This window comes from Passer domesticus, chromosome 7 (assembly GCF_036417665.1).
Source record: "Passer domesticus isolate bPasDom1 chromosome 7, bPasDom1.hap1, whole genome shotgun sequence".
NCBI classification, from domain to species: Eukaryota; Metazoa; Chordata; class Aves; order Passeriformes; family Passeridae; genus Passer; species Passer domesticus.
The window spans coordinates 8498329-8516069 of NC_087480.1; the positions used below are offsets into that span (position 1 = coordinate 8498329).

The 17741-nt window shown below is 43.2% G+C and overlaps 1 protein-coding gene across 2 annotated transcripts in view; it reads right to left on the bottom strand.

The window, feature by feature from the left end:
- IL1RAPL2 (interleukin 1 receptor accessory protein like 2) overlaps positions 1-17741 on the bottom strand; it is a 339644-nt gene that overhangs the window by 243422 nt on the left and 78481 nt on the right. The window lies entirely within an intron of this gene.

The window sequence follows — 17741 nt, forward strand, 5'->3', positions numbered from 1 at the left end:
TCCTGCTTTACCTCACATCAGACTTCTCTCTGTTTTAAAAAGATCTGCCAGCAATAATGTTGCATGTTTATTTTCTTTCTGTGTTTTTCAGGCCTTTGGGTGTTTGGATTTTTTAAACCATGCATATAGAGGAGAAAATTCTGGGGAAATTGTGGAATCCTAACTCAAACAAATTACAGAAAACCATTCTTTATTTTGTTTCTATCATGGCAGCTGACTGGTTATTTGGTAATATTGTTGTACAAATGAGTCAGTTCTTGACTGAAGTTAAGCATCACATTCAATAATAGCTTTGAAAGATGTGTGTCTTCTCAAAATTAACAGTCTGAAATTCAGTAGAAAAGTAAGGGCTTCATTATAGTGTTCATTAAATTGTGTTAAACCTGAAAAGAAACTGTTCCTGTGTACTTATGTACCTATGGAGTCAAAGTGTGAATGCATTCAGGCCACACAAGAGATTAAAAACTGCATAAACACTTGTGCCCAGTCACGTAACAGCTAAGTGCTTTTTAGAACTGAGGTCTCAATGTCAAGCCTGAGTTAAACTGACCCCAAACAGCAGCATGGCCATAATCACTCTAAGGATTTGAGTTTGCTCATAATCAACTTAAATTGCTTAAGTGTCTGTTTATCCTGCAAATATTAACTATATATAATCTCCAATTCTTTTTCATATTGCGCTCCAAGAAATAGAACTCATTTTAAATTACCTAGGTTACCAAAGCTAAGAGTTACCATATTATTTACTTAATAGAATATGTGTCTCATCAGAAGTAATTACATTTTTATCATTACTTTTGGGAGCTCCATTAAACATGGTGCCATTTTAATTTTTAAGTCTGCAGTACTGCAGGCTGCCAGCCTGTTGTTTTCATGTTAAATTTTTTAACATCCTGGTACACAGATTTACTGCAGTCAAAGCTTTCTGCAAATTTAAGACCACTTCTACCTTCAACCCACTGCCACTACAAACCTGCTACCTTGAAATGTCTACTTAGCAATGTTTGTGTTGAACATATGAAGCTTCCAGCTGAAACACAGGGAGGCTGCCCCAGAGCACAAAGGTGCTCCAGCAGCCACAGACTACATTCTGTGCTTGACCCCTCTGTAGCTAGAGCTGACCACGGCAGGTTAAAATACAAACAAGAACAGATCTTGCTTTATGACACACCAAGGTTGCTTGTGACAGTACATGAGGTACAGAAAACAAATCCTGCTTCAGCCTTCTGAGGATTTTGGATCTTGCCTCCACAGCCTACTCAGCCAGAGAGTTCATGCCCATCAGAAAGAACCTCTCCTTTCCAAGCCCTCATGCCTGAGCCCAGGACTGCACAGAAAGCCAAAGTTCAGGTCCAGCTTGCTGCTGCAGGCTCACCCCATGGGGCAGAGAGGCAGAAGAGGTGAAGTGGGTGAAGAATGAGCAGCACAAATGATGGAACAAGGCACTGGGTAACTACCTGGGTACACTCTGAGATTGAATAGCTGCAATAGTGAATCAGAATTTAGTAAATATCTTTTTCCAGCCAAAAGGCCAGTAGGAAGAATTGGAAGAAAAGAAAGCAGTTCAGGCAAAGCAAAAGATCAACGAATTAAGAGTTTAGAATGGCAAATCAGCACAAAATTTATGTCAGTGATGTGAAATGAATTAGTAACCACCCCAATGAACAACTCACCCAGCCACCCACCCAATCACTTCCAAAGGGAGGGGAATAATATTTAGACATCTCTTTTTGACACACTGCTAAGCCAGCGGTGCAGGAACCTGCATTTCATAGCCACAAGCTGGACTAAACTACCCAGTGCCAAGGCTCACTGGGATAAGCCCCAAACTACAGCAGGCAAAAAACAGGCACCTCAAAATTCCTACACAACCCAGTCCAGCACATACTTGATAATCTAATGACTACCGAGCCAGGCTAGGTTTTAACAACCTTAAAGCAGCATTGTAGCTTTGCAGTGGAAGAGAGGATGTTCTGCAAAGTGAACTATCAGGGGTTAACTCCACACAGACGGCACCTGTGTCACACAGGTCAGTGAACATTTTTTTGGCATAATCCCTGCTCCCCAGAGCAATGGGAATTTCACTGTAAAATCCACTCATCCTTTTCATCAGGCATGAGAAGACAGTTCTTCACTGCAATACGTTGAGCTCTGCACTTAAAAGGAGAAGTGGATGATTAATGCCTGTGTGAGAAATACCAAGGTGAAAAACTGAAGAACATTTTGGAAACATGTGTTTGTTTTTAAGTTGTGATTACAGGAAATACATTAAGGATGAGTTTTCTGAAGGGATTGCAGCCCACTCCCAAGCTAGGCTATTTCCATTTTGGTAAACAGAAATCTTCTCCGGAGTTAATGCCCCACAGGCTGACTCTGCAAACACTGAAACGGAGAGCATGGCTGAGTGAGCTGAGACTCACTGTGATGAACAAAACCCAACCAAACCAGAGCTAAAGGCTTTACACCAGCTCCCAGTTGGGCTCTCCAGCCTCTGAATCCCTGTGCATAAACTGAGGCACAAGCTGTGCCCTGCTGCCCCAATGTCCCCCACAACACCTCCTTGGCAGAGGCAGTTCTCCCATCCTGCCTGGCAATCTCCTAAATCTCCTAAAATGCTGAGGAGAGGGACAGGAGCAGCAGTGCTCTCCTGCTAATGAACATGAGAGTCTACCCTAAAGCCATAGAGAAACTAACTTGGGAGTTTAGACAAACACAGCCAAGCACAAAGTAACCCTGGTCACAGGTGCCATCAAAGAAAAATCAGTTGCAACTTCTCACTGCATTAGTGCTTCACTTGCTTTATTTAAATAGAGAATTTAATATTTAACTTTTTCTTCTGAAAATGAATTTAACCTGAATCTCAACCAGGTAATCAGCATGGCTTCACTTTTATTTGCAATCATTGCAAGGAAGAGCAATGCATGAAATGGGCTGTAAAAACCCAGCAGAATCTCTGGTCAAGTCCAGTTTCTGCAGATGATGAGGTTGGAGCCAGGTGCTCCATAGGAGCTGGGTCTCCAAACAGCCACCTGAGTGTGCCAGGTGCTTGGATGATCCCTGGCAGAGCTCAGACTCCTGGGCTAGAACAAGCTGTGGGTTCAGCAGGTTTCCAGGCTGAAGGGCCTGAAGCAGTGATGGGCCCCTCAGTCAAATATAATGTCTCTTTTGGCCTTTGTCTACACAGCCCCAGCACATGAAATTCCCTCATCCTGTTAAAAAGCATTTAACTGCCAGAAGTGCTGGTCTTCTGCTACCAGGCAGCACCTTGAGCTGCTGGCACAGCTTTACAGGAGGAACACGTCTGAGGTACCAACACCCTCAAGGAAAGAGCAGGTCAATCCCAATCTGCTATGCTGCCAACACAGGGACACAGCAGCCCAGACCTGCAGAAGTGACTCAAGCCCGAGCTCCCAACCTCAACTATCCAAAGCCAAGCACCAGGGATCTGCTGAATTTGGCAGTTTGGGTCTGGGATGGCCCCGACGGGCTCAGTGCAAGGGCTGGAGAAATCCAAGCCAGTTTGCATTTTGGGCCCTGGGCTGGCTGATTACCCTCAATGTCAAGTGGGGAGCTGAAGGGGCCCACTCAGGCAATAACAATTTACATTTTCTTCACATAAGTGCGCTGCTGCCTTGCACATGAGTCAGGCTCATGGACGATGCTTCAGATTGGTCTAACAAACAAGCCACTGTGCAGAGGGTATCAAAGCTGGAAGCAACCTTCTGAGTGTTTCGACATTTTTGACAGCAAGCCATAAGAAAAATATTCAGTAGCAATAAAATGCATGTTAACTAAATACCAGTAAAGCTTATAACAGAATTACAAACAAGCAATTCAGCTTCTCTCATGAGTCTTGCATACTCCAAGGAAAATCTCTCTCAATTATCAAAAAAAAAAAAAAAGCTATCTCAGATTTGCATAGTTCATCTATAATATGCTGATTAAGAATGTAAAACCTATGGCTCAGGTATTTTGTATAATCAGCTGTAACCTTATCCTCAAGTGTAATGACAAGCAACTGGAACAGCAAGGCTAATACTTTAGCTATTTAAATTCAGATTGCTTGGTGTTTATACTAGTATTCCCAGCAGAGAAAGGAAACAAAATATTTGAAACAAACAAGTATCTTCTCTGTAATATTAATCTTCTCTCATAACAGAGGCCTAGTGGAAAAACAGATTAATCAACAACAGAACAACGGAACAGAAACAGATAGTGAAGCAATTCAGCTACATCATGCCTTCAAGAATAAGCAAAAGGCCAACATGAGTGCAAAACAAATATTTCACATCTCTGGGAAAATCAGTGACCCTCATTAAGGGTTCACTGCAGACCCAAGGAAATGAGGATTTACTCAACAGGCAAATGCAATGGTTCGGAAGAAACTTGTGAGCAAGAGAATCACCCGCTGGAAGGGCTCAAAGCAGAGCCCTGTTGGGCAGTCCTGGAGCCAGGGGACCAGCCCTGCTCCCAGGGTTCCAGTCGTGCTCCCAGGGTCCAGAAAAGGCCATGGGATGCACAGAACCATAGACTGGTTGGGGTTGCTGTGCCTGTTTAACAGAACTGCCCCTGTGCACAGGGAGACAAAGGCATCAGGCATGGTGCTTGCAGATCAAAAAGCATCTGGGGATAGCCAGAGAACTTCCACCTGCAGAATCAGCTGCTTTTCAGCACTGACTGTAAACACCCGAATGGCCTCAAGACACCAAAGCCAACTCTTGTAAAAGTAGGCACTTTTATTCACAGAGATGATGTGGCTGCTTAATAGAGTAGAAAATCTGTCAGAAGATTGCTGCATTCCCTAATAACCATGTCTGTGAAAAGATCTGGTTGAAATCAGCCTCTTAGCAAACCATCAACCACTCTCTTTGACAAGGAGGTTGTACAAGTGCAAATGACCATTATGAAACAATAACACTTAAAAAGAGAGTATCAGCAAACAAGTGACTGTTTAAACACAAACAGTCCTCAGCAGCCTCAAGAACAATTTTGGGAACAATTCCTTATTCACACACCAGAGCTTTGCAGAAAACCAAGGGTATTCCTCTGTTTCAGCTCCCTGCTACCTGGCATCTGTAAAACAGTAAAGAGCCAAAAGACAAGCAAGGCTGCAAGCAGGTATAAAGTAAAAGTGAAAATATGTCAATGCAAATTAAACATCGATGTCAGGAGGCTTTACAGTTCAGCAGGCCCCCAGATGTTCTGTGTGCACACAGCTGTCTTCACTAACGTTAAAAAGCAAATAATGTTGAAAAGCACACAAACAGAGATGTTAAGGAGGCCCATTCCCACCCCCAGTGACACTCCATGGTAGAATTAAAGCAATAATAGCAATATAAAGGTAAAGAAAAGAGAAACAAAATGTTTGATGAGGAGACATGGAGTGTATTTTTGTAACCAGGGGCAGATGCAGTGATCTAGGATGTGGATCTGGCTCCTCAGTTTCAATGCATCAGAGGGGCTGAACTACTCAAGAGCAGAGCTGGGAGCAAGGCAGTTCACAGGGTCAGGACTCAAATAATCCAAAAATTCAAATGCTTTAGTAGAAGAAAAACCTGGTTTAAAAGGAGAGGATATCATATACCTCTTGGATTATTAATTTCATTGCTTGGATGCTTTAATTTCTGGCTAGGAAGTAATTCTTGTTTGATTTTCTGCATGATTCCAGGTACTTGTGCACTGGGTAAAATATTTTCCTGGTTTTCCACCTATCATTTCTGTCCTTTTGAGTTGCACTACTTCTCTCTCACACACACAGTACCAGTCTGTATTCTGAACTCTGGAAAATTCAACAGTTTGGCTTCTGGAATAATCACAAGTTTTTTTTCCTAAGAAGTAACCATATTTCATCCTGTTCAAAAGTGCAATGTCTCAGCACCACAGTACTTCAAAATGACAAAAAAAAGCAGCATTCAAACATTGCCAAAAATTGATGTTTTATGCCAACATATTCAGAAAGAAACTTACTGTTTTTCAAAGAGAAATTTTAGCAAGGAAAAAAAAAAGTTGGGCATTATTTGCACTTGTGCAATACTTTGTTCCATCCTGTGCTTCTCTAAATATGAAAGTCAAGGAAAAGGAAAGAAAAACTACATCAAATTTTTCATGAAGAGAAGAGTTTTCCCCTAGAGCTGAAGCTTCTTCCTACTTCTTTGTGTTTTGTCAGCTGGCGTGGGAGGCATATTATCCAGGAGTTAGGCACAAATTTCCAAAAGGGAGAGAAACAGACAGGGTAGACAGTCCATCAAGAAAGGAAATATTGAAAGTTTCCACTCTATGAAACACACCAGATAGAAAAATCACTTTTCTTTAGTCCTACTGTCCTTTTCTCTCCCTGTCCCCCCACAGCAGCCCTATTTCCTGTTTATTTATTTTTGAGAGAACAATTGTCTCAGAAATCTATGGGAGTAATTCCAATCCTAAAGTTAAACCTGGGCTTAGCTATTTCCCTGTACCCAGCCCTTTGTTGATGAGGGGGGTGAGAGGGCTCCTTATGCTGGGCACAGAACTGTTGGGGCATAAATAAAAGGAAAGGAAAACCCAATGTATTTTGCCACTGAGATTTTTGATAGCATTATTTGTCCTTCACATTCCCACTGAGCTCAGAGCCATCAACCCCAGCTGTGCCTAGCACAGATATTCCCATCAGAGACTTGCAGAATCTGGGGATGAACACAAGGCAGAAACACCCAAGCAGTGACACTCACCACTCTGAAAGCACCTCTGGATACACAGCTTCTGTGCAACCTGGGGTCTAACAACATTAAATACCTGCAATAAATTGTCAGCCTCATCCTTACACACGACTGTATTAATAAACCAAAAATGCAGCACAGTACCAAAGTGCAGAAAGGCAAAGTAAGAACTATGGAAAATATTTCTTTGTTCCCTATGCAAGAGCATTAGCTTGATAATTCTTTAGAAATGGAACATAGCTGGCATAATCAAATAAATTATTAGAAGGCATATAAATCATTACCACCTAATATGACTGCAACAAGATTCAATGCAATTTACAGATAAGTATGAGGAATGACTATTGCATTTTACAGAATTAAAACTGGCAAAAGTTCTAAGAAGACGAATGATAGAAGATGACCCTACATTCATTTGCAAACTAAAAAGGCAGAAGGGAAGCAGCAGACAGATAAGTCTTACTTTTTCAACTATTTTGCAACTTGCCCTGAAAGGAAGGATTAATCATAAAGTGGAAATTCTTACATTTAATTAGAGATTGAGTGGGTAGGAACTGGAGACAGTCTAAAGCTATATGGAAATTCTTAATGCTTTTGGAAATGAGGTGTCCTGAACTGAGACAGGAATGCAGACTTTTAGAAAGTCCAAGTCCAGGCTGCTCTCTGGATTGTGTCTGCTGGCCCTCATCATGTACTATTTACACCCAAAAAGACAATTCCTTACAGGACATATCTCTGCTCCCATAGTTGGTCTAGACATCTCTAGAAGGAACTGAGGGAAAACAGACTTACTATTGAACAAGTGGTGGCCACAGGGCTTGCTACAGAAATAAAAGGCACTCCTACATCATGGCAATGTGCCATCTATAAAAACTGGCCAGAACAAGCAGGCCAACCCTCATCTTAGAAGCAATGAAGGGCATGCACCCCACCTATGCATGGGAGTAACATTCATACACACACATATAAATACATGAAACATTTTGTACAAAAAGGAAGAGGACATGTACTTTTCTCTGAAATGTGAAAAAGAAGCATTAACCCATCAGCATGCTCTGCTGCCTACACGGTGTGGACTAAACTGTCACAATACACATCTCTCTTACTGGAGCCCTGCCATTCTCTTCACACAGTCCTCCAGCCCTGTTTATATTCAAAGGTCAAAAGTTTTATGTAATTTTGCTTGATCTAATCACCAGTTTGCAAACATTCCCAAAAATTTGGCAGTTGCTATCACCAGTTTTAAATGGAGAGCCATCTTTCTGGCTCCATTGTCTCAGTTTTACAAGGTCATTTCCAGTTCTTTGACCTTATGCCTTACCTGCCATCCCCAATTAAAATATGGGGGAAGATTACCAAGAGACAAGTGCATAATTTCAAAGAAAATGTAAAGCCAGAAGCTGACAGAGGCTGGAAGAAGCAAAGAGAGGAGATAGCTGTTTCTTTTCTCCAGGGTTGCAACCTCAGTCTCAAAAGCCCCACAGTTTCAAAAGCCCCACAGTTTCAAAGCAGGATCTTTCAAATGCCTGTGCTACTGCACTGCCTGTCTCTGTTTGTGACATGTGCACTCACAGTATTTTAATGGAGCCCAAAGCCCAGTTTTTAATGCAGACACTTGTGCTGGGGTCTGGATTTCTGCAGCTGACATGACTCTAGGGAACAGCTTTCATTGCAAATAAAAGCCAGAAAAATGTTTCTTCCCTGACAAGGGTTTTAAGCCAGTGAAATCCACTGTAGCACAGCACGTGCAAGTAACTAAGACACAGCTATGAACTAGAAATCATTCCAGGTTGATTACAAATTAAAGTGATGTACACATGCTCTAGGCTCACTCTCCTGCTATTGCTTCACACATTACAACAAACATTTATTGGTAGTGGAATTAACTTCACCTTGACATCTCTTTGGGGAGAAAGGGATTTACATACATCTGTAAATATGTATGTAAACCTAAATAACCAAGCTCCAGAGTGTGCTGCTTGCTGCTACTCCACATCACTGCATCACTAAAGCCCTGAACTAAGCATTTCAGAAAGCAGGATCCAAATCACTGTCAATCCTCTGCCATTCCACAAGAACAAAATCGACAGACAGGGCAGCAGCAATTTAAGATGTCTTGCATGAAAACTTCAGGAACTGGTACAAACATCTGGGGGCACAGCATGTCCAAGGGTATAAGCCCTCCCTAGATCATGATCCTTGTGCAGCAGGAGAGTTTGTATTCACACTCACTCTGAACAAGCCCCAAAACCAGCAGATAAATGGGTCCAATTCCATCTGCCTCTGCTGAGGCCAGGGGAGGATCAACCAACTACATATTACTCGTCTGTATTTTTATAGCACTTGCTATGTGCTTCTTAAACAGTGAGTAAAACTGAAAAGTCTTTTCAGTTTATATGTACCTTCCTCCTTACCATTTGCTCACTCAATGCTCAGTCAGTCTCCATCTGTGTGGAGCCAACATGCCCACCATGCCTTATGCCCACCTTGCCGCTCAGTCACACGCTCTGATGGCGAATTCCCCGGGGAGGTTAGTGCAGCCAGCCCCACTGCACCAGCCAAATCAGCAGTAGAAGGGTGGATTCCCATCTCAGTGGATAAAAAAAGATTTTTAAAAAAAGGAAAAGTCTGGCCAACTCATGCTAGCTAGCCATGGAGAACTTCCAGATAAACACTTTGACATGATGAGCTACAGCAGCGTGGAAAATCAGTGAGGCAAAGGCAGAAGCTTCTTGCAAAGTGTGTGCTTTACTAACTTCTGGATCCACTGGAATGCCTTACCTTCTTCAAGTCCCACAGAAACAGCAGCCAGTAGGCTGCCTTAATGTCTATGCAGCAAAACACCACATCTGAGCTGCAAGTCTTGAAGACTTAATTGAGAAACCAGGTGTTCAGTGATGTTGTGCCTCATCCTCCCCCTCCCATATTGCCCATGGAGACAAAGACCCACAACTAGGGGAGGGCAGGAGATGACAGTGAAGAACCAAAAACCAGAAACAGCTTAGATCCAATTGGTTAAGAAATCCAATATAAGTTATCTGTAGAGACACCTTGAAAACTTTCAGCCCAAACATATACTTCCCAAAACCTGTGGTATTCCACTGGGGACCAAAAGGAGTAATTCAGACCTGACTCTGTGCTACAAATATTCCCAGCACAATTTGCCTGGTTTCACTATGGGAATTCAACATAAATCTCAACAACTAATTCCCAAACAGAATGTTTAGCACGTGGGTGATCTCAGGCATGTGGAATCTTCCGAGAACTTCACAACATCCATATGTCAGATTTTTATATATAGGTGCTCCATACGGCATATGGATTGCATCACTTCACAGCTGCTGATAATAGTTTAAGAAAAAAAGGTACAAAAAGCCTGGCTTTCCTACAGCTGAAGTACCAGAGCCATTTTTAAAATGTTCATCAAGAACCCACAGACCAGTGTCACAAAGAAATTACCCTCTAAGGAGCCCAGCTGACTCCGTGGCTGAGGTGCTTCACCCTTTTGGGAGCATTTCTACATTTTCTTAAGTCGCCAAGACAAAACCTAAGATTACAGCGTGGGACAGGGATTCTTATTGCCCCATTAAGCAGGGAGAGGAAGCAATCCAGAAGTTATCACCAATCACAGTCTCTCATCTTCATCCTCTTCCATGCCACGTACACTTCAGCAAGCCAAGGTCAGGCACTCCCTGTACTCAACCCTTCCTGAACAACCTCAAGGAAAGAGCAAGTCCCTTCCCCTTCAAACCCTTGCTGCAAAGAAAGTCTTGTCTCCTGTGTTTGTTTTGCACAGCCTGGTTTTTGGTAGTGGGAGGGCCACAGAAGTGGCTTCTGTGAGGGGCTGCTGGAAGCTTCCACCATGTCTGACAGAGCCGATCTCTGATGGCTCTGGAGATGGACATGCTGCTGGCCCAGCTAGAGAGGTTGGGAATGCCTCAGTGATGACATATTTAAGAAGAAAATGAAAACAAAAGGGGCACCTTTTTTTCTAGCTGGAAAAGAGAAGGAGAAACATGTGAGGGAAACACAGGAGGTGCCAAAGCCAAGATTCCTCTGCAGGCCCTGGTCATGACTATGGTCAAGCAGCTGAGCCCCTGCAGCCCATGGGGATCCACAGGGATGCAGAGATCCACCCACAGCCCATGGGATCCACAGGGATGCAGAGATCCACCCAGAGCCCCAGGGGATCCATGGGGGATGCAGAGATCCACCCACAGCCCCAGGGGAGGTGCCCATGGCAGAGCAGGTGGATGCCTGGAGGAGGCTGTGATCCAGTGGGAGACCCAGTGGAGAGAGGGGGCCCTGCTGCCAGGCTGGAGAAGCCTGTCCTTGCAGGGCTGCACCCCGTGGAAGAGTGACCCCTGGCACAGCAGTTTTGGGGGGCTGTCTGCCTGAGGAGGGACTCACGTTTGCAGCAGGTGAGGTTTGGCTGCTGCTCATGAGAGTGGACCTGTGCCAGAGAAGGTGACAAGGAACTGTCTCCCATGGGAGGGACCCCACAGTCTCACAGGGCAAGGACTCCTCTCCCACAGCAGCAAATAAACCCCTTGGGTGACAAACTGACCAAACTCCCGCGCCCTGTCTCCCTGTGCTGTTGGTGGGAAGGAGGGAGGGGTTGGGGGGGGGAAAGGTGTTTTAAGGGCTTATTTTACTTCTCATTGTCTTCCTCTGATTCTGTTAGTAATAAATTTTACTTTGCAACCTTAAGTTGAGCCTGTTTTGCCCTTGGAGTGTTTTGTCGCAGTCCTTATCTCAACTCATGAACCCTTCATTAATTTTTTTTTTCTCCCCTGTCCAGCTGTGGCAGGGGAGGGTGAGTAAGTGACTTTTGTGGGTGCCTGGCATTTGGCCAGTGTCAAACCACGACATCTCCAAACTACAGTGAAGACTTTGGCCTTGCCCACATGGCTGGGCACATTTTTCCAGCACTGTCATCTTCACCTATCTCCTGATAAATCACTGCCCTGGTACCAGCATCCCTGGCTCACCCTCTTGCTGTTTTGAGCTGAGAACTATTTAATCAACAGGAATTGAACATACATAAAGTTCTATGCCTTGAGAGAATTTTATTTTTGTTATACATCAAAAAGGCATGTTTCTGGTTTGTCAGGCAGGTTTCATTTACACAGGCTTGCAGCACTTGCACACAGCTCATTTTATTCTCAGCTTGCCTCCAGAGTGACTGTAGGAGTGCATCCATATGGCCAGGGCTTTAGAGCTAAACTGGAAGTACCAAAACAGAGATGCAACTTCGATGCAGTTCTATGCACTGCTTTGCTGTCTACATTGGGAAGCACACACCAGCTCCCTCCTACCACATCCGCAGGGGAGCGCGTGCTGCCAAAGGGCTTTGTGGCAGAGCCAGGAGCTGCTGCTGCTCTGCTGCTCACACCATGCCAGCCTCAGGGGCTCCTCAACAACAGCTTCACAGAGCTCCATCAGCCATCACACTTGTGGCTGCCACAGAAACACTGCCACCGCCTTTCTGCAGCCTAAGAATCGCAGGACAAACTGGAGATGTGGAGCAGCTATGGCTTTCTGTCTCTCGACCCTCAGTAAGTGGGCACTGAAACTCTGCTGAATGTTCCTCTCCAATGAGGTCCAAAGACAGCTTGGGTCACTCATCAGGGTCCTCCATGCAGATGCCCACAGCACCCAGCTGTGAGAGCCTCACAGTCCAGGATCAACAGGACTCTCCTGTAGGCAGCACACAGAGCCAGGCACAAATGACACTGGAAGTTTCCTGTGCTGAAATGACAGGAATGCATTGGTCTGCCTCCAATCTCTGCACTGAATTCTACCTGCAGAACATAATTCCAATGCAAAAGCAAATGCTCTGAAAGCAATAAAAGCTTTCCTATTTTTTAATAAGCTTGCATTTTAAACCACTTCATACATATATAGGTATATGTTTGTCTGTGTGTATATATATCTCAAAACATAAAACAAATTGAATTTTTCAGTGAAGAGTGAAAAATGGAAATACCTAAGACTATTACTCACAAGCCAATTCATCTCCTCAGAACCTGGAGTTCAAAACTTCACAGTAAGAAGTTTGATAAGCAAATTTAATGACTTTGTGCAAACGTATCAACCTCCGTTTATATTGCCTGTGATCAGATGACAGACATTCCTTGCTGGATTTTTTTAGGTACTTGCTCATTTGCATGCACTCCAGAATAACCCATTACAGCCTGCCTTTTCTTGAAAAACTTTTGCCTCTGATAAATGGCCAACTCTGCTGGCCTGACTTCATGACAGTCCTTGGTCCTGACAGCTCAACTTAATTAACCCACTTAATTTATTGATCAAGCCCATGGCAAAGGAGTATTCCCCATTAAATAGGATTTTTATCACCCTTAGTTATGTGACTAAAGGCCTTCCTAAAAATTGAAATTTAGTTAGCAGCTTCCATGCTGCCATCCAAAAAGCTACTTATGAAGAGGAAAAGTTGGAGACTAAAATTGACTTGGTGATTTTAAATAATGACAAGGTTGGGCTGTAAGTTGAAGTCATTTTCTTGTTTCACAAAAAAATGCATTGCAAAACAATAAGAAATCCTTGAAAAGCTATTCTGAAGACTGCCTCTTCCATTGGACTGTGTTATATTTGTGTCACTTGTAGCAAACCAGACAGTTTTATTTGTGCAAACTCTGACAATTATTTCACTTGGAAAGTGCAGATTATTTAGTGCTACAATATTTCCTGGATGACTTATTAATATGGATGTAAAACCTTGCAGTTAAAAATAAAACAAACAAGGAAGCAAACCATAGGCTGAAGTAGATAAATGAACGACCAGCATAGTCTTTAAATCTAAAATTAACAAATCACGTTCAGATGAAAGACATTTGGGTAAATCAATTCCCCTGCTACCTAAGCCCCAAAGTGCTTTTTTCTTTACAATCAAACAACCAGAGGCTGTTATAAACTGGCAGGAAATTATAAGCCTAACCAGCCAGATCAGAAAGCTGACATACCACACACCCTACACATTAGCCTTGCTGTCTGCGATACCACAGCTCTCTACAGCCACAGCTGTTTGCAGAAAGATGCAAATGAGGTTTAACTCTTGCAGTAATCTAGCCACTAGAGGATAATCAGAATAAATACTGTTTCTGTGCTAATCACTTTTTGTGGTTTTGCTATAAAACCGATTTGTTCAGGGAAGCTTGACTGAACAGATAAGGACAGGTACACTGGACAAAGGTTCAATGGTCTTGTCATAATTGCATACAGTTTAATTTCTAGATATGAAACAGAAATCCTTTTTAATTGGATTCTGGTCATATCATTGTAGCATTAATATGCTGGATACTTTACAATTGTCACTTCATTTTCTTTCTAAAATGTTTTTAAACCAGTGACAAGCAGGATGAAAACATTTTCTATAAACCTACCCAGCATCTGAAATCACCTGAGTTTTGTGAGCAGCAAGTTGGGGGAGAGGCATCATTTGGTTGCTGTGTGTATTTTCAGGCTGTTTTCCATCAGCATGCTTGGATCTAATCTCAGTTAGCTGCAGGAAGGCATTGGTGTTCCTGCAGGAATGGCCATGCCTCCCCTGCGAGGCCAGGAGCGTTGCTTTGCCTCAGCCCCCAGAGACACAGGCTGCAGGCAAACTGAGCAGTCTCATCCAGATGGAAAAATCAGATGACAATCTTTTTTTATCCCAGCCTTGAGTCTGCCTAACTCTGGCAGGTAGCAGTCTAGGCTAACACATTATTATGCTTAATTCCTCTCACAGAGCAGAAACCAACTGTTACTATTTCCCCTTGTTGTTCAAGTTTTAGGAGGGACAGGTCCAGAGCCACAAGGCATTGCCTCTCCTCTCCCAGGAGCTGCACACCCTCCAACACTTTGGCTGCAGCACACACACTGGCCCTGCACAGGGAGAACTCTGCATGGCGCTGCCCACCAGAAGGGGCCACAGTCCTCAGCTCTGCAATTCTCATTACAGACCCCAGTGGTGGAGCTGCCCGCTCCAGCCAAGAAAGGACAGCCTTGTCCTGGTCCCCAGCATCAGCAGAGATGCAGGGGAATCCTTCAGTGGAAGAATCCTGCACATTTGGCCACCCCTAAGCTAAGCCCTCAGTGCCAGCAGCTCCCCAAGCCCCAGCCCCATGGACAGAGCCAGAGCTGGAGCTCCTGCTCTCCAAGGGTGTATTCATAAGTACACGTCAGAAAAAGAAGGCACATGCATCTTGCAAGCAGGTCTCTTTTCAATTTTTCATCTCTGAACAGCTTTAACTGTGTCTCCTAATTAAAACACACACTGGTTTTAGTTTACAGATGCAGATAAAGAGAGCATGGAGTCCGGAAGCTGTCTGTTTACACACCACAAATCACATCACAAATATCCAAAAGTGCATTTAACTATCCAGGAGATGGGGTTTTCAGCCCTTTGAGGCCACCAAATTACTTCTGACAAAAAAGAACATTCTGAAATTAACTTTGAAAAATGTCTCTGTTTTATTAAGATGGAGGAAGCAAAAGTGATAGCTCATGCTTCTTGGCAGCATTTCTGTTCCTGAGACATGGAGGAAGGATTCCTGTAGGACCTTTGCATAGCTCTGGCATGGTGCAAGAGCCTGGAATTGGAGAGTGCCTCATTTACAGTAATTACATTTAAAAGTGGGTAGCAGGGCTTGATCTGTGACAAATGCACAAGGAGAAAAACTGGATGTGATGACAACAGAATCAACAGGATGCTGCTTTCCCGAAAGGCCAAAATTAATTGCTCCTTTCCACCCCTTCCCATTTCCCCCAGCCTTTGCTGAAGCAGCTCTGCATGGACACAAGCTATAGGGCAGTAAGTGCATCTGTATTCACACACAACAAATCACATCAGCCATCAAATGCTGCCCTGCAGTGTTCCAGTGGAACCACAAAACACGTGCGGTGACAGACCCTGGCCCACACGTGCATCAAAAAGAGCTGCCCTGCTCCTCCTCTCAGGACACACTGGGACATTCCCAGGCCTGCTTCTCTTAAACACTCCTGCACAGCAGGGAGAGATGGATGTTTGATGCAGGGGGACTTTCACTGAGGCTGCCTTCGCAGGGTCAGGAGAAAGTTTCTTTGCCTTGTGCCTGTTTAGCAAAGTGGGAAAACAACATCCCTGTTATTCCAGCACACACAAAGCACAAGTCACTAATTGGCTCTAATCACATTGCTGTAAAAATTGACAATAACTCAGAATTCAAAGGCCTCCCTGTTAGATGGAACTCAAAGGGATTTGCAAGACCTAAAGCTGTGCCACAGGCAAGGTTCATCTTTGACCACAGCCTGCAAAGGGCTCCTGCAGCAGAAACATCTTCTGGTACCTGCTGAAACACAGACACAGATTCACACCTGTGAGGAGGGGTTGGATGAATTTTCTATTGCAAGTTTCTCCTATAGCATATAAAAACTCACTTATGCACAAGAGAGCATAAAATAACCCAAACCTACAAAGTGGGGAGACACGCCACTTCTTTGATGTTAATAAATGGGATATAAAATAATAAGCTATAATAAGCTGTAGTCCTGATTCCACTTCACTGTATCAAGGGCAAATCTGGAGCAAAGACTACAATGCATCACCACCTGCATCAGATAAAAACATGGGAAATTTTTCTTGTATGAAAACGTCTAACCCAAGGAAGAGGATGGAGGTGCCATCCTTAGATCATTATTTCATAATCTGCTCAAGCCAAAGCTGTCCCAATGTAGGAGTGTTTGCTAAGCAGCCCAAAGTTTGGTCCAGCCTCAGTTCTCACAGTGGAGCCTGCTTTCTGCTTTCTGCTCACAGGCAGCATAAACAGTACCTTTGAACCCCAGAGTATTTAAAAGCTACCTGGATCCCTCTATAACAGGCATGTAAGTAACTCAAGTGGTACTCAGCTACCAGAAACTCCCCCAGTACTTCAGCTACTCAAGGATATTTTTGCAAGAGTATTAGGAGCTGTTAAAACTTTTGGTATCCTGAATTCACAGCACTGCAGTGTACATAAAATTATTAATCTTAATTAAAATGATAAAACATTCTAAAGCAATAGAAACATCCAATTTTTGTAATTAAAGTAATGCAGAAAAAAATTGCTTAAATGGTTCAAGAACTAAATTTCACAATGGTTATGCCATTTTAAAGTTACAGGGTTTAGAAACTAGGTTGCACTTTTAAGAGACTCTTTAATAATTCAAGACCTTTCAAGGTCAGAGAGAAAGCAGTGATACAGTAATTTCTCTTCTTGAAATTTGAGAGCTCTGTTTATTCCTCTCATATACATGCATACATATTCCAAGAGTTACCAAGGGATCTCAACAGTCAGGGTCAACATGTCAAGTCAGTGGATACAGCCTACTACTGTGTACCTGCAGCTTGACTTCAAAGCATCACTTTTGCAAATATTCAGTTTGGTGCACCCTTGATAACAGGGCCAGGTAAGTTCTTCCCCTTCAAATTCAAGGCAGTGCATTATCCAGAAGTAGCTGGAATGACCAATAATTTTCCCCCTGGCTCCTCTGAAATAGTTATTCAATATTTATTTTCAGGATTGTCTTTTCATGGTAAAAACATAACTTACCTCTAAAGTTTTTTGAACAGGAACCCTTTTTTCAATATGTTTAAATGTTGTTTAGTGTAGAAGGGACCCAATATCTGAATCTTTTAAATGCTACTCCAAGGAAAACAGTGATAGTACCTATTGCCTGCAGAAAAACATAAATAACTCCCAATTAACTGTCACTGAAGCACAGCTTCAGTTTGAGATTTAGTGGACTGAGTACTTTCATGGGAGTATTCAACTCCCAAGCAATCAATCAGACCATTGCAAAAGCCATCCAGAGCAAGTAAGAAAACTTTAGAGAATTACAGAGCAAAAAACTGCACACACAGGTATGAGCATGAAAAGGGCTCTGATACTTCACGGAGATCTCCAGAACAAAGTAAATATCCTTATGACAGTGGTCAAAAATAAAATGCACAGGAAGAATACACCATATTTTGACACTTTCATACAAGCAGTGGGAAAAGAAATGGATGAGGGAGACCCTTCCTTA